Source organism: Equus asinus, chromosome 5 (assembly GCF_041296235.1).
Source record: "Equus asinus isolate D_3611 breed Donkey chromosome 5, EquAss-T2T_v2, whole genome shotgun sequence".
In the NCBI taxonomy this organism is placed as follows: Eukaryota; Metazoa; Chordata; class Mammalia; order Perissodactyla; family Equidae; genus Equus; species Equus asinus.
In genome coordinates, this window is record NC_091794.1 from 57,313,776 (window position 1) to 57,336,961 (window position 23,186).

A 23,186-nucleotide genomic window follows, 5' to 3' on the forward strand; every position below is an offset into this window, starting at 1 on the left:
CAGTACATAGTTGTGTATTCTGGTTGTGAGCGCCTCTGGTTGTGCTATGTGGGACACTGCCTCAGCATGGCCTGATGAGCGGTGCCATGTCGGCACCCAGGATGCCAACCGTTGAAAACCCACCAACCAGAGAGCGGGAACTTAACCACTCGGGCACCTGGCGGCCTCAAGAAAAGGCTCTTGATGCTGGTTTCTTTGTATTTTCAGGCATGGTAGGGTTTGCTGGTGTTTCTAAAACACAGGCAAGTTGATAGCCCAATGGGATGCCTTTGTTGGAACCAGCCAGTTGAATCCTCAGAAAACGGATTTCTTCTATTTCATGTTTCTCTAAAATTACGTCCAGTTTGTGATGGTAAATTGTTTTTAAATGACTGGTTCTCTGAGACCAATAATGCATGAGATCTCCTCTTGAAGATTAATATTATTTTCCACTCCGTCTACCTCACTGTGGAAAACGGCGCTGGCGGCGGAAGTTACCGGGGACTGGGACGGCTGGCGAGACCCGGCCATCTGCGCCTGGACCGGTTTCAGAGCTATTTTAATACGAGTGTGGACGAACAGAGGAGGCTTGTTTAAAATGCTTTGTCGCGCTGCAAGGCCAGGAACTAATTGGGCACAGCTGAAGACAGGAACAGGGTTATAGGCCCCTGGACAGCTCATCAGAGAACTTGTATTAGTAAATGGAAATCACACACCTGAAAAAACAAGGCAGTAAATACTATTGTAAAAGTGATTTAAATAAACTCTACTCCCCAAAGAGAAGGCTTTTAATAGCTTCTCATATTTATTCACATACACTGTTGTGTAATAAAGAAAAAATAATGCTCTGAAGTCGTATCTTTGGGGCAAAAATACTTTACGTATCTCAAAATATGTGAGAGAAGATTGTGAGTAAATATACCACTTGTTGGGGGTGTTAGACAACAAATTTGCTAGACTTCAATTTATGTAGAAGTGACAAAATTTTAAATGAAGTATCTGTGTCTTTTTTTACCTCACTACCCACAAAAAGGAGAAAGGGCCAATAAATTACAAAATGAAATTAGAAAGTGTAACAGAAGATGAGAGCAAATGAGATGTCATTTCGTATTTAAAATGTTTTTCATTTAAATGAAATTCTACCTTAAGATACAGCATATGTCAAAAGAAGAGCAAGTTGTATCTTGTGGAGGGAGGCAGAGGTGCCCAGACGGAGAACTGTTTATTCTACTCTTCACAACATTCACTATTATAATTTATATGTGATTTTCTCATAATCAAATGCCATATATGCATTCAATTAAATTATAAATGTTAACATTATGAAAGAATTTTGTAGGAAACTGTAGAGTTTCAATTGGATTGCTACCATAAAAATTTTAGAAATTTCAACCCAAAAATTCTGTACAAGTGAACAGAAAAAGCTAATATTTCTTACCCAGGAAAGTCCACTTGATCTGATAAATTGACTTCAGGTTACGAAATCACCAGACGCCACTGCAGCTGTCCTAGAATAAAACCTTCCTCTCATCCTTAAAATGATGAAAAATAGATTAAAGAATTTCAGCCATATTCTTTAGTCTCATAGAAAATGTCGGTTTTCTTAGGGGCATTTCTACCTGTTACTACAAGCTCAGACTACCGCCATCAGCTCCCTTCCCACACACACACACAGACAGACACACACACACACACAGACACACACACACACAGACACACACACAGACACACACAGACACACACACACACTCTTAGATACACATGCACACATAAACAGACTCACATACACTCACACACAATCAATAGCCTTTCATTGAGGCTCTAGAGACTGGACCGCCATTCAGCCTGTCCCCAGTGCCATCTTTGCCACTCCACATTCTATCTAAATAGTGGGCAAATCCTGCCTGCTTAAGAAAAGTTGGAATAAGCATCTCAAAATTACAGTTGGTGAGGGGCCGGCCCAATGGAGTAGCGATTAAGTTTGTGCCTCCACTTCCGCAGCCCAGGGTTCGTAGGTCCCAGACGCGGACCTACACACTGCTTCTCAAGCCATGCTGTGGCAGGCATCCCACATATAAAATAGAGGAAGATGGGCAGAGATATTAGCTCAGGGCTAATCTTCCTCAAAAAAACAAAAATTACAAATGCTGAACTTATAGTCTAGCAATTCTGAATCTGACAATGTCTGTCAAATGTGGGTCTAAATCTTGAACTCGTGACTTACTGCCTATGGCCCCTTGGGATCATCACTTATTCCTCTGAGGCTGTTTCCTTGTCTGTAAAAAAGAATTCTATCATTTGTGCATTATTGGAATTACAGATAGTCTAAGTAGAACCCCTGGCGCCAGGCTGGCACGTGTGGTTGCTGCTCAGTCAGTCACACCTGTTTGGCACTTGATGCTCTGGGAACCAGATTCTCTCATCTTTGCTATTTGCACACAGTCTTCTTTTACCGTTAAAAAAGTTATAAATTTTAAAAAGGAGGGGATGATTTGGCCACTCTAGAGTGGTCTGCATTGTCCTCTCCAGGTTTATTTTGCTGCTTGATTCCATTTGGATTGGAAGGTATATTCATTGCTGGGGCTGCTCCAACAAAGGACCACAAACTAGTCACTCCAGCAGAAACTTACCAGAACTCAAACGGAATCTGCTTCATGCCTCTCCCCCAGCTTCTGGCGTTTTGCTGGCAATCTTGGCTTGCAGAACCATCACCCCAGTTTCTGCCTTCATCTTCACATGGCGTCCTTCCTGTGTGCGCGTCTGTTCCAAATTTCCCCTTCTTATAGGGACACTAGTCATATTGGATTAGAGTCCACCCTACTCCAGTGTGACCTCATCTCAACTAATTCTCTCTGCAACGACCCTCTTTTCAAATAAGGTCACATTCTGAGATACTGGAGAGAGGGGGTTAGGACTCCAACACAGAACGGAGAGAAGAGAGTGGTACAATTCAACCCATAACAGAGGTTATGAGACTCTCATCGTTTCCACGAGCTTTCGGGACTGTAAACTCCAAAGGAAACCAGCGGGCCTAACTGTCACCCTTTTTACATTACAAGCCGTCTGTGCTGGAGCACAAAACGTATAGCATTATGCACGGAAGAGAAAGGGCCCAACCTTCCTACAGAATAGCAGATCTGTCTAGGATTTTATGTGATTTTTTTAAAGTAGAAATACCACAATTAATGTCTTAAATTTATTGTTTACTTTCATCTATTGCAGTTAATAGTTCAGCTAAAAACCACTCCATTGACAAATGGCATTGCAGAAACCCTGCAATAGGAAATAAAAAACACAGCACGGCTTGACCAAAAGCCTAACAATGGGCTTCAAGCAAACACAGGAACGTTTCGACGTTGCTCAAAACAAGGGAGCCAAACCCTAAGGCCTGGAAGTATTTTTGTTATGACAAAAGTTTCTTTGTCAAAACATTTTTTTTTATTGTGGATATTTTTTATTGTGTAGATTCTTTTTATTGTGGTTTTCTGTTTCTGTTATTTGAAGTGATCCACGTGCAATTAGGGAGAGAGAACAGGATGCACAAAAGGTTTGCAGTGAAAATAAAGGAGGCAGCCCTCAGTGCCTCCCAGCCACCCAGCTCCCCGCCCTGCTGGCAGCCGCTGTGCCAGGGTCTTCAGTCTCCACAGTGAGAACTAACTCAGGTAAACTCACCGAAGACCGCGCTGTGGACTATCCTACCGCTGGCTTTTTTTCTCTGTACCTTGTATCTTGAAGATCCCAGTCCATCAGTAGCTGTTTCATTTGTCATAACAGCTGCATTCACTGTGCTCCAGAGTCACAAGTCCTCTGGCAGACATTTTGTCTACACGAGCAATGCGGTGTTCTCACAATACTATAACGTGTCCTCTCCCTTGCTGCCCCTACTCTGCTGGGGACCGAGAAGGCAGGCTCATGCCTCAAACACAATGTCAAATGGAAGGATGGAGAGCCTTAATCAAGGCTTACAATGGTGCCATTGTACTGGAGAAGTTCTCTTTCGTAAGAAATTAGAAATCAGGTTCAGAAATTGTTGTTTCCTCACCCAACCTCCCTTACTAGATCCTTTACTAACAAAATTTACAAGTGAAAAGAATCATTAATTCTACAGCATGCTTGCTAATGGTCCTAGTGACTCCATCCTAGGGCTGGAGTGTGACTTATCTGAAACTCCCTCTTGTTGAACATTTTGGTGGACAGTAGTTAAGCATCAAAACAATGCTGGAATGCACATACCCATGACGTTTTTTGCACAAATTGTGAATTTGCCCCCCAGAAATAATTTAAACATTTGTTCTAAACATTTGGGAGCATAGGCCCATTTGAGAATCTGATACAACTTTCATCTCTCCTCAAAAAAAAAGGCAAAGATACAAAAATTTTTATACAATTTTAGGGAACCCGCACAAAAAGGGGCCCAGGTTAAGAATTGGTACTGGTACCAGCTTCTGCTGCTCCCAACAGTGTAAATGCCTCTTTGCTCATACCATCCTTTCTTTTCAAACTTTTCACTGATTTCGTATGAAAAAAAGTATACTATTCTTTTAATTTGTATTTTTTTTAATTTATTGAGGTCACATTGGTTTATAACTTTGTGTATTTCAGGTATACATTACTATATAGCAGTGTCTGTATAGAGTGCATCGTGCTCACCACCAACAGTCTAGTTTTCATCTGTCACCATACATATGTGCCCCTTCCCCCTTGGTGCCCAGCGCCCACCCCCTTCCCCTGGTAACCACTAATCTGTTCTTCTTGTCCATGTGTTTGTTTACCTTCCACATGGGAGTGAAATCATACAGTGTTTGTCTTTCTCCATCTGGCTTATTTTTCTTAACATAATAGCCTCAAGGTCCATGCATGTTGCTGCAAATGGGACGATTTTGTCTTTTTTTTCTTAATTTGTATTTTTTGACTGTTAATGAAACGTGAACACTTTTTTTAAAAGTTAATTGGTCTTTTGTTTGTACATTGCTTACTCGAGTCTTTTATATAATTCAGATTTTAAGTATTAAATCAACAATTTTAACTCAACACTGTAAAAGTAGATGATAAACTGGAAACTCCAGTCTCTAGACGTTACCCGGATGAAGGCGCGGCGTCTTCCACAAGCATCGGATTCCAACAGCGCAGGTCTCACGTTTGCCACTAGAGGACAGTGTGAGCTCAGCTATTGCATTCTCTGGCTTCTACAGCGCCCAGATCGCTCAATTGTTGTTCCCAAGCAAGTATTTAATTGAAAAATACTTATAAAGAGTAAAGATTATAAATGCTTCATTATGTGTGTGACACATTATTATATAAAAATAACTATTTAAAATATTCTATTTAATTGGTTTCAATACAAGTAAATGTACAAAGGGAATTTCAATAAATTACTGTTATAATCAGTGCTTCCAATGAAAACTATGCCTTTGTGAGTAATCATCATTACATAGATTTACTGAAACTATTATTACTTATAGAATGGTGCTTACAGTACGATTTGGAATTAAAACTTAACCATTAATGTAAACTGAGGAAAAGCAATTAATCCCTAAAAAGTTTCTTGAAAGGCAACAAGGTTAATTCTCGATTCCGAATATTTTCTCCCATTGGCTGATCATGTATTACAAGATAAAGCCTGTTTTCTTTCATTTAGTAAATATTTACTGATCACCTGCCTTTGCAGGACATTCTTCTGGGGCCTGCAAATACATTAACAAAGAAAACAGAAATCCCCGACCTCAAGAATTTACATGCGACAGGGTTGGGGTAGGGAGGAGACACAGACACGCACGTCTTATATACACATTAGAAGGTTATAGGTGCCGAGAGGGAAATCATGCTGGGAAGGGGGATATAGCACACCCAGGAAACGGGGGTGCAGCTTTAAACAGAGTGGCCAGGGGAGGCTTCCCACACTCGATTTGACACCAGAGCAGAGAGCTTACAGAGCCCCGAGTCAGGTCGATCTGAAAAAAGATCATTCCAGGCAGAGAGATAACATCTGGCACAGGGGTCTTGAGGGGGAGTGGAGCTGGCCAGTGACAAACAGCGAGAAAGCCAGTGTGCTGGAGAGGAGGAGCCGGGAGAGAGGGAGGGGTCCCCAGGGTGGAGGCCTTGGTAACCAGCATGAGGACTCCGACTTTTACTCCAAGATGGAGAAAAGTTGGGGTTTGAAGCATAAGCAGGATATGATCTGCATGTATTAAAAGAATCGCTCTGACTACTATTTCAAGAAAAGATTGTAGATGGAAAAGGGTAGAAACAGGAAGACTAGTTAGGAAGCTACAGCAATTAATTAGGTGAGAAGCAATGGTGACGTCACCTAGGGGGATGGCAGCAGAGGATGGACGTGGGGGCAGATGACCTTTGAGGCCCCTATGACCTATTGATAAGGCAGCTGCATACAGGACACTGGCGTGTAAGGAAAAGGTCTCGGTTGGAAATATACATTTGTGAGACATAGTGTAGAGATAGAATGAGATCTTAAAGAGAATAAGTGTAGAAAGAGAAGAAAAGAGCTCTGAAAATCGAACCCTGGGACATCCAATGTCTAGAAGTCGGAGCAATGAGGAGACACCAAAAGAGGCTGAGAAAGAGCGTCAGGTGGAGTAGGAGAAAAACCAAGAATGAGGTGTCCAGAAGCCAACTGATTTTAGGATCAGAAAGTGATCCGCCAAAAGCTGAGGGCAAGGACTGACCCTTGATGTTAGCACAGCGGTTCAGGGTGGCCTTGATAAGAGCAGTGTCCCTGGAGTGGTGGAGCTGGACGCCTGATCAGAGAGGTTACAGAGATAAAGTTTGATAGAGAAGACAAGTATAGCAGTGATTTCAAGGAGTTTTGGTAGGAAGGGGACCCAGAAATGAAGCGATAGCTGCAGGGTGATATGAGGTCAAGAGAGGGTTTTCAAATGATGGGAGAAATGATAGCATGACTTTATGCTATTAGCAGGAGACAGAGAAAACTGGATGTTGCAATAAGGAAATGAGACTTTCCAAAGCAACGTCCTTGAGTCGGCAAAGGGCATGGGATCTAACGCAAAGGTGACGGTTAGCCACCTTACGACATGGCCAAGTGTATGGGTCAAGCTGCCTGGAGGTAGGGGCATTTTTTATTAAGAAAATAAGGTCACTGTTCCCCATGGTCCTTTATTCTGTATTTTATTGGGAAATGTGCCTTATAGAAGCTGTTTATATGTTAAAGCTAGAACCATATCTAACTGATTGAGTTAAACTCTATAGCAGCCTCAGAAAAAACTCCCCTCAAGACCAGGCAGGGTTTTGCCCACAGCATCTCCTGCCGCAGCAGAGAAGCCCTGCCAGCCAGTGCCTTTGTGCCCTCTGCTGATTTGATACAGAAAATGGGCAGTGAAAAAATAATTGCCAGGGAGGGGCCCAAATAGAGTACTGCTAAAAATGAACAACAATTTTTAAATCTTTTACAATCGTATTAGATTTCAAGCTCATCTGCTGTCCCGCGACTGGACAGTTTTGTCCCAGGTCTCTACATGACTCACATTTTCACATCATTCTATCCTCTAATCAAATGTGCCCTTGGGGCCAGCCCAGTGGCACAGCAATTAAGTTCACAGATTGCGCTTTGAGGCCTGGGGTTTGCCAGTTCAGATGCCAGGTGTGGACCTACACACCACTTATTGAGCCATGCTGTGGCAGGGGGCCCACATATAAAGTAGAGGAAGATGGGCATGGATGTTAGCTCAGGGCCAGTCTTCCTTAGGAAAAAGAGGAGGATTGGTGGCAGATGTTAGCTTAGGGCTAATCTTCCTCCAAAGAAAAGTCCCCATCCCAGAGATGTCTTCCCTGAGTAGACTTAACCACAGGATCTCCACTCCTCTTTGTGGCCCCCAAGCCACAAAGTCATCCCCTTTCCTTTGTTTTGCTTTGCCTCCATGCCCTCGATGTTCCTGAAATTCTGTGAGGTCTTTCTTTACTTGTCTTATATCCCTCCTCCATGAGGGCGGCAAACTCCCTGGTTTGGTTGACTCTTCTCCCCAGCACCTAGAACAGAGCACACAGAGAAACTGCGCAATAAACATGTGGTGAGTGAATGAAATGATGTGAATTGATTAAGACAGAAGAGAAAGAATGGAGTGCTATTGGAGCTGGCAGGAATCATGTAATAATCGGGACATCCTTATACTAAAAAGATGTTCTAGTTTATCTGAAATTCAAATTTAACTGGGTATCCTGTATTTCATTTGGCAACTCTACCTCTGATGTTTTAATTGTTTGCAAAACACACCAAACCATAAGACATCCGAGGTACTCAGTCAACCCAAGGAGGCAACAAGACATAGATGGAGATACAGGAATCAGGGTCAGCTAGGTAGCCCTGGGATCACGTGGCTGTTGACGTTGGTTTTGGGAAACTTACCTTGTATGCTATAAAGAAATAGGACTCAATCATTTGTTCAACAAATACTATGCAGCAAGCACTGGGCTAGCACATAAAAGTTATTCCACAATGGGCCAAACTTTCCTACATCTCACTTTTTCCTTTTATTTTATTGACAACATCTTGAAAGTTACCTTCTCAAAAATTTTATCCAGTCATTCTTGCCCAGAATCATGCTTTCATCAAAAAAGTCAGTTCTTGCTTTTTTCCTGAAGGGCAGATGATTCTATAGGCAGGAATTACTTACATATGAAATGAGTCTTTCAGTCTGACTGTGCCTGAAGGATTTTTCTCAGCCCTCCTTATAATGCCCTCATGCTAATTTAAGATCACAGGCTCATGAACTGTATTGTTTCCACGCATTATCCCCACGGCAGTGGGAATATATGTATTTTTCTCACATGTCAATGTTGCGCCATGGCAGACATTAGTGATTCTCTCTCCTCTGAGTTTTCAAAGGGGCATTTTTCAACACGGATGCCTTTTCTTTCTTATCTAGATTTTTTTTACCTGTTCAGTTAGCACCATTTAGTTAACAATGGGTTACTTTGGGCTCTACAAACCACCTACTCCACACCGTGTGCCTTTCACCCTCCACAACGAAAGGGTGTGATATTTGGGTAGCATAAACTCATTAGTAACCTCCCACAAGACTGACGCAATTTGAAATCTCTCAGTGGAGGCCTGTACTTTTGTTCTCATACTTTACAGTGAAGCTGATAGATTAGTAAAACTCACTTAAAAGGAGGGAGAAATGATAATTCCCTAAAAAACTAGGAATGTTGCTCTCCAGTGCAGCATTGCAGAATAAATTGAAATGAACAAACCCAAATGGCTCGGTCAGACTTTGATTCTCCGAGGGCTCTGACTCCTGGGGCAGGTATTACAGAGGAAATGCACTCTCCTCAAGGCAAATGGCTTTGTGCTCTCTTCAGTGGTGGCTGCGGTTATTTGGATTTTAGAAAGTTCATCTGAGAGGTCCTTATTCTGGGGTCACCAACCCAACCTGTCCATCTGGCAGTTCCTACATGGGACAAAGGATCCACTGAACACAAAAGAAGAAAGAAAGAGTCAGCTTGGAAGTGGAAAGAGGAAGGTGGACAGCAAGAACATTGCAGAAGCACGAGGAGCTGGCACCGCCTTCTCTAGCTCTTCTCCTCAAGTCTCTTTGTAAGAAGCACAGAACCGCAACACCAGCCCGCTCACCACAGGGAGCTGCACTCCCCAAGCTCACACAGCAGACCTTACTGCAAAAAGCCCAACCACTGCAATAATACAATTATCATGGTCTTGTCTACCACTCTAAATTTACTGTATAGTTTTACAACTTAGAAATTCCTGAAGCTCTGAAAAAAGTCATGTAAATTACATTCATAGGTCCCAGGGTGTATGGGCCAGACCTATATGGCAGCCTTGCAAGTTTTATCATCCTGCACACAGTTGTGTACAGAAACACCTCTGCTTTATTTATGTTCTATAATTCTTGATACTCCTTGTGGGCCTCTACAACCACCAAGAGAGAAAAACACAAATATATAATCCAGTTGGCAAACTCCATTAAATAAATAATATCTTTGAGTAACTCAGGCTTTTTGAGGAGCAGGCTGAGCATTTTAAACTTCCTCCACTTCTCCAGCTCTTCTCCAAGATGGCAGCTCAATGAACGGTGTTAGGTCCCTGGATACATAAACACCACTCCCTATCTTCTCTCTCCTATTCCTGGTCACTGGAGCCCCCAGCTGGCATCTCCTGGGCCTGAGGAACACTCAGCTTCCTCAGCTGGGTCTGATGAGGCCTGATTTTCAACTTCCATTCTATCTCCTGCCCAGGTGTGCTACCTACCCTTGCTTAGAGAGTCACTTTGCCCTAATGACGTTAATATCCCTCCCGTTAAGTTCATCCAGTAGTACCTTTAGCTATCCAGACAGTTCACCATAGCATTCATGGAAACTTCTAGAAAGAGGAGCTTCTGGGGAATCAGGCCCTCACTCCACCTGCCTCACCCTGCAGTTGCCCACATTATTATAGGAAGAATCACTCTCTGAGACTTCTTCCTCTCAAGAAGGAAAGAGAACAAAAGCCACACTCACCTCTGCCCTCACCCTACTTAAATGTCTCCAGATGCAGCACTTTGGCCTGGGCAGAACACACCTTGTCCTGTCTGGTGCTCCCTCTGCCTCCGGTAGCTCCTTCCTCCCACAAGGATAGGCTCCCCTCTTTCTCTTCTATTTTGACCGAGACGTACCTGGCAGAATATGGGTGATGCACTCAGTCCAAAGGGTGCCCAGATGAGACCCACTCTCCCCTCCCCTGAAGTGTTTGACTTCATGGTTCAAGCTTGAAGGTGAAAGAATGGAAGAAAGAAAATGATTGTAGGACAAAACTAAAAGACATCCGTTCAGTATTTTCCAAAATGTGATTCCTTTACATTTATTTTCTCAGAAGCAGAATTTTTGAATTCCTTTCAAGAGTTTCTTCACCAGCTTTTAGCTTCCTAATGTGCCAGTGCACCTTCAGCATTCCAAGGAGGCCTTGTCATTATCTCATCAAAAAAACAGAACAAAACAAACCCGCCTAACCAGTTCTGCGAGCTTCGATGTCAAGTCAAGAGCAGTCAGCAATATGGGACTGGAGGCTGCAGAAGTGCTCTGTGTGAGGACGGAAACACAACATTCAATTCAGAGAGAAAATGACTCACGTAATTTGGGACAAATAAAGTATGCCTGGAAAATTTAAGGCCAGCCTTATTAATGAAACAGACTTGTTTTATATGGTAGTGAACACGCGTCTGTTATTACTTTAACGATCTTCATCATCATGTAGTGAGGACACATCTGCCAGTTTCAAAAGGTGAGGTTGCCTTATGAAACTTATCATATGAAACCAATTTTATACAGCTGCTCGTAAAAATTAATCTTCCAATATGATTGCCTAATTGAATAAAGTTAGTATGACTCAATTTCATTTGGATTTCTTTAGGAATTTAGCCCAAATAGTGATGTAATTTTTGGCACAGACAGTCTTTTGCAAGGTCACCGGGTATGAGCAAGAAGACTAACTTTCCCATTACTTGTCATTTTCAGATAGTATATGTCCTTTGAATATTGATTAGATCTCAGGGAAAAGTTGGAGATCATTTCTAGAGCCTTATTATTAAAGTCTCAAATAGATGTCAGGTGAGGGAATTTGCATAGTGACTATGGCACTTTAGGCAGTACTTTTAAAAGTCATTCCTAAGCAAGAGAAATTTTATTCAATTAAATTGATAAAACACCCATTACATATTAATTTTAGCAGGTTCTCTTCAATATTTACATAATAGTTTCATTGTTTCCCATGTATGACTTAGATCCACAATCAAAAAGAGTAAGTCTCTGCTTTGGTACCAGTGTAGTTTGAAAGGGAAAAAAGAGCAAGCTATGGACAAGTGATGATATGTGTTGAAAAATATAGCTCTGAAGAAATCCTTGGGAAAACAGGCATGAATAGAAGTGATAAACTAAGAATATCAGGTCTGCTTAAGCTCCTTAGTTAACCTTCCCTGCAGTTTAATGTAATTGTTAACCAAGATGTAAAATGTAATTTAATGTAATTGTTAACCAAAATGTAAAACGTCACTGTGAAAACCACAGCTTTTTACAAACTAGAGCCTCTTCAGTCCTTTTTTTTCAATTTCAAAATCCACTTCTATATAACAAAGAAACATGAGTATTTCTCTATAAACTCCTGCAGCTCTTTTTTGGCACATGTATTAATATATTTACCATGAACAAATTTCTGTACATGCTTATCCACCCTGTCACACACACACACACCAGATTATAACCTAGGGCGAGGATTGTATCTTAATCCTTCTTAATCTTCCACAATTCTTATTCCAGGTCTAGTAAACAGTAGGTGCTTAGTAAATGTTTATCATGTTGAACTGAAGTTTGTTTTAATGGTTTAAAATTTTAGCTTGTGTTTTCTGTAGAGAAACATGGAGCTAATAGATGGTGAACCTGACACAGTCAAAAGCTTAAAAAGAGAGAGAGAATTTCTAAATAAGATATCTAAAAGACTCCATAATTTTATGCTACGCTGGCATGGTGTGCAGACTACATTTTATTTTTTCATCAGTTCTATTATTATACCTAGGCTCAGCATAAATTTTGCTGATAAGTCAGTATGGTAAATTTCCATGGTTTGAGATTGCCTATTCAAAACCTAAGGCTGTGTTGACAAAAGGTATATCAAAGAGACTGATTGCACTGGCTTCTGATTAAATTAGTACTGGAGAGCTTTATTGCTTTCCTTTTTAATATCGCACCACCAAAGGCTCAGTGCAGGAAGGGTGAATTTAATTATGTTATATCAGGCTTCAGAAAGATGGTTGGTCTTCCAGATTCTACCCACTTTTCCTTCTAGGACGATTTCCTTTAATTAAAAAGATAAGTGTATGCTTTTTTTTTTTTTTTTTTGGTATCAAAAATGGCTCAAAATCAAAGACCTAGAAAAACCAGTGCACACACATGGGATAAATGAATGCAGCTCTGATAAAGCAGAGCAACTAGAAGAAAAAGAAAGAACGGAAGGAAGGAAGGAAGGAAGGAAGGAGGGAGGGAGGAAGGATAAGGGAGCAAAGATGTAAAACATACTCCAATGAAGATGAAAAACAAAAATAGATGGAGAAGTGAATTTCTCATGAATTTAAAGACACCACCTAGGCAGGGCCAGGGCTATGTCTTGATAAACAAATGAAAAGCAATAGGATATATTGGAGTATATGAGGAAGCCATTTGGTTTAAAATTAATTCAGCCTGACATTGTTTTCCCAAAAGGGCCTGACTTGGCCTGTTAAGTATGTATTTTACATCCGCTTTAAACATTTACAATGTCCCAAAGACAAGAATGATGCCCTTAAAGATAGAGATGTATCTTCCCCCATATCAACATTTCCTTAAGCATAAGTATCTCTTCCTAGAAACTAAGAATTAATTACAGACCTACTATGCTCACCTTGTCACCACTCATCTGCTGTGCCAGCAAAGCAATCTTGTGAGTGTTGTAAAAGAGACATTCCTATCATATGTGATGTATGCTCTTTTTCCAAGACAGTTTATAACCACTCTGTACACCCTCTTTGGTGCCCTTCCCTCCTTGGGGAAGGAAGCCCCCCTGGGGTATAGTCCTCAGACCTGGCTCATAGTAAACTCAACCCAATTTTGATTTATAGATTGATTTTGGATTTTTTGTGGGGAGAGTCTCTTCTCGACTCAGTTACCCCAAAGCACTTACCATACTGCCTTGCCCTCAGTAGCTCTCAGAGAACATTAGTCACTGCTTCCCAAAATTCTGCAAGCACATAAATCACCTGGGTATCTTATGAAAATGCAGATTCTAATCAAGTGTGTCTAAAGTGGCTCCTGAAGGTCTGTATTTCTCACAAACTTCCAGGTAATCCTGATGTCTTCTGGGGAGCAGGCTTTGAGTGGTAAGGTGTTGATTGGCACACTAAGCAAGAAACTGATTTTCTTGTCTTAAAATATAGAATGGGGTTTCTCAACTTTGGCACTCTTGACATTTTGGGCTGGATGATTCTTTGTTGTGGGGAGCTGTCCTGTGCGTTGCAGGATGTTGAGCAGCATCCCTGTTGTCAAGGAGGAAAAATTTCTCCTCCACTCTTCTAAGTTCTTTTGGCTAGTCTAATAACAGAATTAACATGAGAAAGATTAACAGGAGAAAATCAAACAGAAGTTTAATAACATGGATACCTCTTGTATACATGGGAGAGACCCAGGAAAACTGAGTAAAACAACAAAACGGCTGAAGCCACCACCTCAAATACCATCTTCAGCTAAAGACAAAGGAGGATGTCGGTTACAGAAGGTTACCAGGAAAAGCCCACTAAATAAGGGTAAGGTTGTTACACAGATTTAAATCACTGCCTTCTGCATTGATGAGAGTTTCAAGAAATAAAGTCATCTCCCCCTTCCTGGTACAGCGAGGGAGATACCCTCATAAATGGAGATTTCCCTTACAAATGTAAATGTCTTTTAAAAAGATAACTTCTACTTGGTTTTCAGAGCTTCCCCCATGTCTACTGTTTCTTACAAATAATCAGCCTAAAATATTCTTATGCTGAAGAGTTGTTAAGGCCCAGGGCAGACCACCCCAAGATATCCCACAATAGCATATTAGTTACTTTGAATTAAAGTTACTTGAGAAGCAGCCAATGCAAAAAAAAAAAAAAAAAAAAAAAACACCTTTTTGACCCTCTTCTCTCTGTTCTCCTGAAAGCAGGAAATAAATCTCCCATGTGAAGAATGCTCCCCTTGCCCCCCCCCAACCCCCCATGCCTGGAGGCTGAGAGACATCCTTATCACCAGAGCTGGGCAATTCAAGTCCAAGAAGCCTGCATAAACAAACCCTGTCACTTTTTACTAACTTACTACCTCAAGCCTAAACTCTGTTTAAATTCCTCTCTTATTATCTACCTCAAACCTAAGTTTCTTTGTCCTGACCCTCACAAATTTATTGTTTCTTTATGTAAAAGATATATACTGCCTGCTTTGTTCACTCATTGAGCATCATCTCTCTATGATCTCCAATAAGTATGCATTAAATTGTGTTTTTCTCCTGTTAATCTATCTTGTGTCAATTTTATTATTAGTCCAACCATAAGGACACAAGAAGGATAGAAAGGGGAACTCCTCCTCCCTGACAGAGATATGTTTTGGGATGACAAATTCTACTCCCCTACGGTCCCATCTTTTAAACTTCAAACAAAAAGTTTCACGGTCCAGAAGGTAAATTGATAGATTGCTTCATCTCAATGTACCAGTCACTCAATGTTGAGAATAAGTCAGCTCAGTTAAACAGTGGTGTCTCATTTCAGGAGGTGGTTCCCAAAGTTAGGCCTATATTGTGTGAGAAACTGGCTATTTAATAAGAAGTATTTCAATGGAAACAAAAGAAAAACAAAGTTTAATGATTAGAACAGACTATAAACCAGGTTCTGAGCCCAGGGGGCAGCTGGTGAAGATTTCTAGGTGTCCAGCTCAGAGCATTTTCAGATGGAGTGAGGGCTGGCAGCAGGCTGACAGATTTTCTTAATTTGCATTTTGAATGTCTCTTGTGATCTTTCTGAGTGGCCCACACAGCAACAGGCACAAAGATTGTCTAAATATGAACTATTGTGGTGATTTTTCTGAAGTTTATATCAGGTCCTCTATCTCCCATTTGCAGGGCTTCAGGAAAAAGGGCAGCTTTTGTTCTTAGCGATTCCAAGTAAGAGGGATGGGAGAAAATTGGAAACATTAATTTGGAGAGTTGTAGCCAAATATTAGAGGAAACCAGAAGAATTTAGGATCTAGTTGAAAACCTCAAAGACAATGAATAGCACTAGAATCTAATATCCATAAGTGTATTACTGAAACATAATTTTTCTCTCTAAACTCACTCCATTTTTACCAATGATAGCCAACTTAAGATTAACTTGTTTGCAAAATAAGTCTAGTTTCAATAAACTTGACCCCGTTATTTACATAAGCACAGCAAGAATGGCAATTGATTATATAAGCTCTTTTAAATCTGCTTTGCTGGAACTTTTCATAAAGAATCTCAGATTGAACTTTTAAAGACCTCTCGAGGTCAGGAAAGCTAAGCCAAGGACTTGCCATCAGACTTTGCCTGTGATACCTATAGATTTGGGTAAATTCCTCTCTTCTCAAGGTCCCCAAAATATCTAGAGGTTCTTGCACCTGCCAGGAAGTGACCTTTTTTTACTCACCTGGTAAGGTTGCTGGGAACCATGTAAGCAAGAAACCAGGCTGTTTTTCCAAGGGGCTTTTATTGGCCCCATAAAGTCAATCTTAGTTCCTTACAGCCATATGGTCTTATCTGAGTTTATGCATGATTCCCTTAAATATGACATTCCAGTCAAAGCCTTTGTAATATAACCAATGTTTCCAATTGTGTCCTGTTACAAGGAGAACAACATCTTATTGAACTTATGTTAATAACTATATTGCCAAAAAAATAAGAATTCTCACTAAGAGTTTCTGAATTCTGGAGGAATCAAGTAGAGAGAAAATATAAACATTTCAATTCTACTCATAAATGCATAATTTGCAAAATTGCTCTAAGTCATAGTTAGCTTAAGAGAAAAAAGAAAAATGTTTCGTTAAATCTGGAAAAAGAAAACATTAAAAATCATTAATATTTAAAATTTTAAAAGTCATAAGAATTGTAATTATCCTCATCAATCCATTCAGTCCTGTGTAATTAATTCTTGATTTTGATCTTATCAAGTTTTATGAAGCCATCAGTTCCTGTTAGAATTCTGAGAATTCTTACCCAGTTCAATGGTATGATCTGAAAGTTTATTAGAAACTTGCATTCCACAATAAGTGTCAGAGTCCTTTCTATGAATCTCTCTGAAGATGAAAGATATATACAAAAGCATCATAGTAAAACAATAACTCTCTATAAATGACAAAGACTTCATAATGACCACAGTTAAAGGTTAGATGAGGGTTCATTATGGTGCCATAAGAAAATGTAGTTATCTCTGTAACACACAACCATTAAGATAATAACTAGAATTATGGTCAACAACATTATATCAGGATATATAAGAATTTTTAGGAATTTTATACAACTTCTTGAACATTCATAATAATAACATTCACCCATGCAATAAAACCTAAGAAAGTTTATCATCACTTATTTGATAATGCTTTCCATGTTATTTTAACATATCAAATAACCTTTAATTAGTTTAATATCTTCTTTTTTATAGAAGAGAGAACAAATCCTTTGAAATGTCCCAGGGCCCCTCCAGAAAACTTCAAAGTTAGTTTATAGTCAAAACACTTCATTTTTGGAATTTGATTTTGGGAAGTCTACCAAAAAAATTTTTAAAAAAAGATTTTAAAACATTTCCCTAAATAGGATCATGGATCATTATGAACCTTAATACTTAATTATCTGTTTATCCAAAGTGATAAAAGAAAAAAGATTTCAAAGGCAAATACAGAAAGTATTTTGATAAAGGACAAAATCTGTGATTTCTAGGGGGGTTCACTTTAAAAACAAAAGCAAAAACAAGAAACCTCTTACGATCTCTTATCAGGAGCAGACCAATAGTCCAAGAAAACCCTGTCCTATTAACAGATGAAAAAGAGTTAAGGTTTAGTTTTATATAAGTACACTATTGATATTAAAGCCTATTTCCAAAACCCTTATAACAATCCAATTTTTGACCAACTTGGCTACATGACATAAAATTCTCTCTTTCTCCTTTCCCAGCTTTCTATTGAATTTGTCCACCATAACCAAAAGTTCTACTTTAGACAAAATTATTCTCATTTCCCTTTAAAAAAAAATGTATCTCCATACCTCAGATCTTTTCTTAACCAAAAACACATTCTACTTTTCCTGCATATTGAATTGTTTCCCTTATTATTTATAGTAGTTTTAATTATGTATATTAGAATTTTTAACCCTTAGCAATCTTAATTTCTAGTGAAAACTAAGAAGTAAGCAATTGTGAACTATCTTTAATGTTCTATGGCTTGGGAAATTTTATAAATATCTTTTATAATTTTTAGAAACATACTTTTCAGTATGGTGTAAAATACGTTTACTAACAGACCCAAATGTCTAGTTTCTCAGAAACAAAAAGCTCAAAGTAGGTAGCCATATGTTCAGTAATTAATGTTTCATTAATTTATCTTATTTGAAAATGATCTAGATACTCAATAAATTTACATCATTTAACTTAACTTGCAAAACTCTAAGGTTTCAAATTACCAAAAAGATTTTGGAAACTATTTTTAAGTACACAAAATATAATTGTTACTAAAAAGTTTATCTATAAACGCTTATCTCATTTACATCTGCTTAATTCATTTGCTCTTAACAATTATGCTTAAATTACCTACAAAAACTTTACATGACATTAGACAAAATCAGCCATCATAAGATTTTTTTTTTGCTGACAAGTTTTGCCACAGAGATGATATGAATTTGACTAGTAAACCCGGGTAGAATAGAAGTCGTTTACCTGCATTATATTCAGTGTTGACAACTCTAAAGACATGTCTGTATTAATTAAACCAATAACCTTAAACTAGCTTTTATTTACTAAAGATTAATCCTAGATCACATGAACTTGAAAAACATTGGGTTAGTTTCTGTTATATTTCTGAAAATATTAAAATTTCTAATCCTTATGAGTGCTTGACCTTTAACCCAATTAAATAGAGCTCTTTTACAAATTAAGTTTGGCAATACCATTCAGAGGTAGAAAAATATCTCACATTTACAACATATAAATATCTATATACGGACACACACACACACAGACAAATACAGAGATCTTATAGCATTTGTTTAAAAAAATTTTAATAATAAGATGGGCACAATAGTACAAAATTAACCAGCTTATAAAAGAACTCTCAAATCCAAACTTTGTTTTGGCAGTTGGGAAAAGTTGTTTTATCTATTCAGACGGCTGAAGTTTTTTATCAATATTTATGGAGAAGACACTTAAGAGTTTTCATTTGCCCAATTTCCAGATACCTTCTCTCTTTTTTTTCTGATAAGAAACTTCTCCCTAAAATTTGAATTTCAAAAAATGCCTCTTAGGTCCTAGAGAAGATGGGGGTAGAAAATTTACATCACAAAGGCACAGAGAAACTTCCTCCAAGAAGGACTTTGGCTTTCTAAGGCCAGAATTTTTACAATATAAGCTTTTTGAGATAAATAGCAGAAGTTTGGGGATATTTTAATTGTTTCTGAAGCCATACCTCTGGCCCTATAAAGACTCAATTTGTAAGACAAGGGCAGTTGTTTCTAATTCTTCAAAGAATTGAGTTGCCCTCTGAATATCAAAGGGCTGACCCATCATACAACTAAATTATCTTCAGTTTGCTTATTTATATCAGGGAGAAAACTTCTATTCCAACTAAGATGGAAATCAAAGGATTTCTACGTTCTAGAACTTCAGGGTTCAATGTAGCATATCTTCAAAAAATCTGTACAACGCATTCAATAATGGCCCTCTTTCCAAGTGCAATTCAACCCCAGGCCAATTTACTCTATGGGGAAAGCTTCCACTGTCATTCCTGTCTGCCCCTGAATATCAACCTCCAGCTCCTACCTCACACTTAGGCAACCCCAGCGGTCCCCTTCATGTTTAATTAACATTGCCTGAAGTGTGGATGTATATGCCCTATTTTATAATACCAGGCAGGGAAAACATTCCCCAGTGAGACACAATGTTCATCCCCACAATACAATCAGGCAAAAGAGATGCAACCACTTTACATAAAGTTTGTTCAAATACATTGATTTTCCTGCAAACTTTCCCCTTAATTCCATCAACTCTTATAACTCTAACCATAGCCTCCACTAGGACTCCATCAGCAAGCCTCAGTCTTATAATACTGGGTAGGGGAAGCATTCTCAGCCAGACATAACATCCATTCCCATAAAACAGTGAGGCAAAGTTGACGTGACCTCTTCACACAACACTTGCTCAAACATTTCAACCTTTATAACCCTAGTAACCCTGATACTTTTATGTCTTCTCAATCTAATTGTAGCCCGAGTCAGGGTCCCGTCAATGGATTTGGTATCACAGCTCATGGGGTACCCACATCAAGGAGTCCCAGAAACTTCTCCTCTTTACTCCCCAGGCATTTTATCTACTCCTATACAAAAGGCCTTGGGTCTCCACTGAGAGGTTGAGCCAAAGGACCCTGGCCATTTTGTCAGTCTTTAACTTGATTAATCAACCTGTTGCCCCAAGTGATTGCTGGTCAGGTTTCTCATTGTAATTCTATCCTTTAGGTTTCTTAAATTTCTCTAAACTGGGGAAAATAGAGCAAACTTACTGGGGCCCTTTAATGTTGGGGGACCAGCAGGGAGAGTCCTTTTGGTTGCCCAACCTTAGGTAGTGCTGTATTAAAGCGTTTGTTTTGGGGCCAGCCCCTTGGCCGAGTGGTTAAGTTGGTGCGCTCCACTTCAGCAGCCTGGGGTTTCACTGGTTCAGATCCCGGGCATGGACCTAGCACCACTCACCAAGCTATCCTGAGGCAGCATCCCACATGGCAGAGCCAGAAGGACCTACAACTAAAATATGTACTGGGAAGCTTTAGGGAGAAGAAGAAAAAGTAAAAGAAGATTGGCAACAGATGTTGGCTCAGGTGTCAATCAAAAAACAAAAAACCTTTGTTTTAACCCCATCAATGAATGTTTTTATTCATCTCATCTCTTAATAGCCGTCTAAAGATTTCCACCCTGCTGGGATGACTCCCGAGACTCTTCCCTTTCTGATTCCTCTTTATTCCACCTCTTTCGTCATTCACTTGATTCACCTTGTTTCCTAACACTTTGAAAATCTCCACCTTGTTGGGAAGAGTCCTTTGACTCTCCCTTCAGTCTCTAACCATTCTCTTGTTAATTAACCTAATTTTTTTGTTAGCATTTGTAAGACTCATGAAGGGAAGCTGAAGAATGCAAATTTGATAAGGCTTCCCAAACCGTTTTGTTTTGTTTTGTTTTGTTTTGTTTTTCACTAAGGGAGTTTTTAAGGCTAGCCATTATATTTCTTTGTATTCACCTTTTAGTTTGGTCTTTCCATAGATACCAATAAAACAACTGTTTATGATGAGAGCTCTCTAAATTTAAATTTTCAATTTAAAAGTTTTTTCAATTTAAAAGATCCATCATCTGGCCATTGACAAGTAGGACCTGTTAATCTCAGTAGCAACTCAAATCAATAAACTTTTATGGCTTAACCAAAAACACAAGAGGTGTCCTGTAAGAGAGTGCACAGGAGGCAGCCCTCACAAGATCCAAAAAGTTCACTCCCAAAATAGTCTAAGAAAGCAAAGGCCTTTGTTGCACAGGCCAGAAGGTTGGTGTAGTGAAAACAGTTTCTCCAATCTCCCACAAAAACGTGAGATGCCTCCAGTCTCAAATCTGCTAATTTGTGACACTGAGCAGGCACTACTGGAATGGGCTTTTCCAGGACTAACAAAGCAATGAAGGTTGAGATGACAAAGGCCTCTCATGGACTAGGGTCTCTTATGACAAATTCCTCTAAGAGCTGGCACAGTCAGACAAAGAGACATCAGTTGCAAGCCTAGGTTCCTACCTGTGCTTCCAACCAACTGGCTTGAAATCCCAGTCTATTTCACTTGGTCACCAAACACACGCTGGTATGTGCATCTTCCAGTTGGCAGAGACCAGAGAGAATATCTTCAATGGTCATAAAGCCAAGCTCTCAAGACATAGAACAAGACAAATGACACAACAGGCAGAGACAAAGAAAAACAGTGACCACCTCTGTGAGGAAATGTGTCAATAAAGCCAAGAGTACGCCATCAAATTTACCAGAGTTACTAAGCCCAAGAAACTAGCTCCACAAATATTTTATCCTGTCAATCTAAACTTAGAAAGGAAAAAAAAACTCACCACTCTTGCTTCCATTGGACCCGGCAGGCAGACATCCATGAGAGTGATGAAGTAAGAACTGTTACCTTCTGTCAGCTCTTGTCTGAGGTCCAGGATCTCTCAGCTACAGCAGTCTCAGAGTTATCAGTGCCTTGCCAGTAAAAGTCTCCTGGCTGGCTCACCAACTGTCAGGAGGAAAAATTTCTCCTCTACCTTCTAAGTTCTTCTGGCTGGTCTAATAATCAAATTAACGTGAAACAAATTAACAGGAGAAAATCAAACAAAAGCTTAATAACACATATAGCTCCTGTACACATAGGAGAGCCCCAGGAAAACTGAGTAACTTGCCAAAATGGCTGAAACCACCACCTTAAATACCGTCTTCAACTAAAGACAAAAGAAGATGTTGGGGTAGGGAGAATCAGGTATGGGAAGTTACCAGAAAAAGCAAAGTAAACAAGGGTAAGTTTGTTATGCAGACTTAAGTCATTGCCTTCTGCACTGATAAGAGTTTCTAGAGATGAGGTCATTCCCCTCTTCCTGGTAAAGCAGGAACAGTCTTACACAAATGGAGATTTCCCTTACAAATGTAAATATCTTTTACAAAGAGTAACTTGTGCTTGGTTTTCAGAGCTTCTCCCATGTCTGCTATTTCTTAGAAACAACCAGACTAAAATAATCCTTATGTCAAAAAGACATATTTTGGGGTGACATATTCTGCTTCCCTACACTGTCCTCCACCCACTAGATGCCCAGTAGTAAATCCTCCAATTATGACAATGAAAAATGTCTCCAGATACTTCTAAATGTTCTCTTGGAGGCAAAATCACCCCAGCTGAGAACCACTGAAATAGAAGACATGTTGGAGCTGTTATAGGGGAAAGGCTTCTAGATAAAATGCACACGTCTTTGTAAAAGCAGCCCTGTGTCTTTCAGTTCTGTGCCAGCCTTGACCCTTACCCTTACCCAACCTTGGCCTTCCTTTGGAAATAACAGGGGAGGAAGTGGTAGAAGGCTTCATGCCAGCACCTCAGATGAAAACATTACAACTTGGCCAGCTGCAGCCTGGCCTCCCTCCAGGAAACCTGCCACCCAAGAACCACCCCCTCCATCTGCTGCAGAGCTGGGGAGATCTGACAATCGTCCTAGCATCTAGAGGGAATAAAATTCTTGGTACCTATTCTTAGAGTTTAGATAAATGTTAAACTAGTAGAATTTTTTACTATTTCAGCCATGTTAAATCAGGCACACACATAAAAAATGTAGTTTTAATATCGCTTATGTATCTCAGAGATTCATTCCCTCCTTGTATTTGAGGAAGCAAATAGCAAATATTTTTTAGAATATTTCAGAAATACAGGAG

The 23,186-nt window shown here is 39.7% G+C and overlaps 1 long non-coding RNA gene across 1 annotated transcript; it reads right to left on the reverse strand.

Annotated features, from left to right (window-relative positions):
• Positions 1-1,415: 1,415 nt before the first annotated feature.
• Positions 1,416-22,308, reverse strand: LOC123285534 (uncharacterized). Its single transcript, XR_011503295.1, has 4 exons — positions 21,845-22,308; positions 10,468-10,622; positions 2,610-7,980; positions 1,416-1,511 (listed from the first exon to the last, which is right to left on the reverse strand). It is a non-coding gene; the product is annotated as an uncharacterized lncRNA (long non-coding RNA).
• Positions 22,309-23,186: the final 878 nt, after the last annotated feature.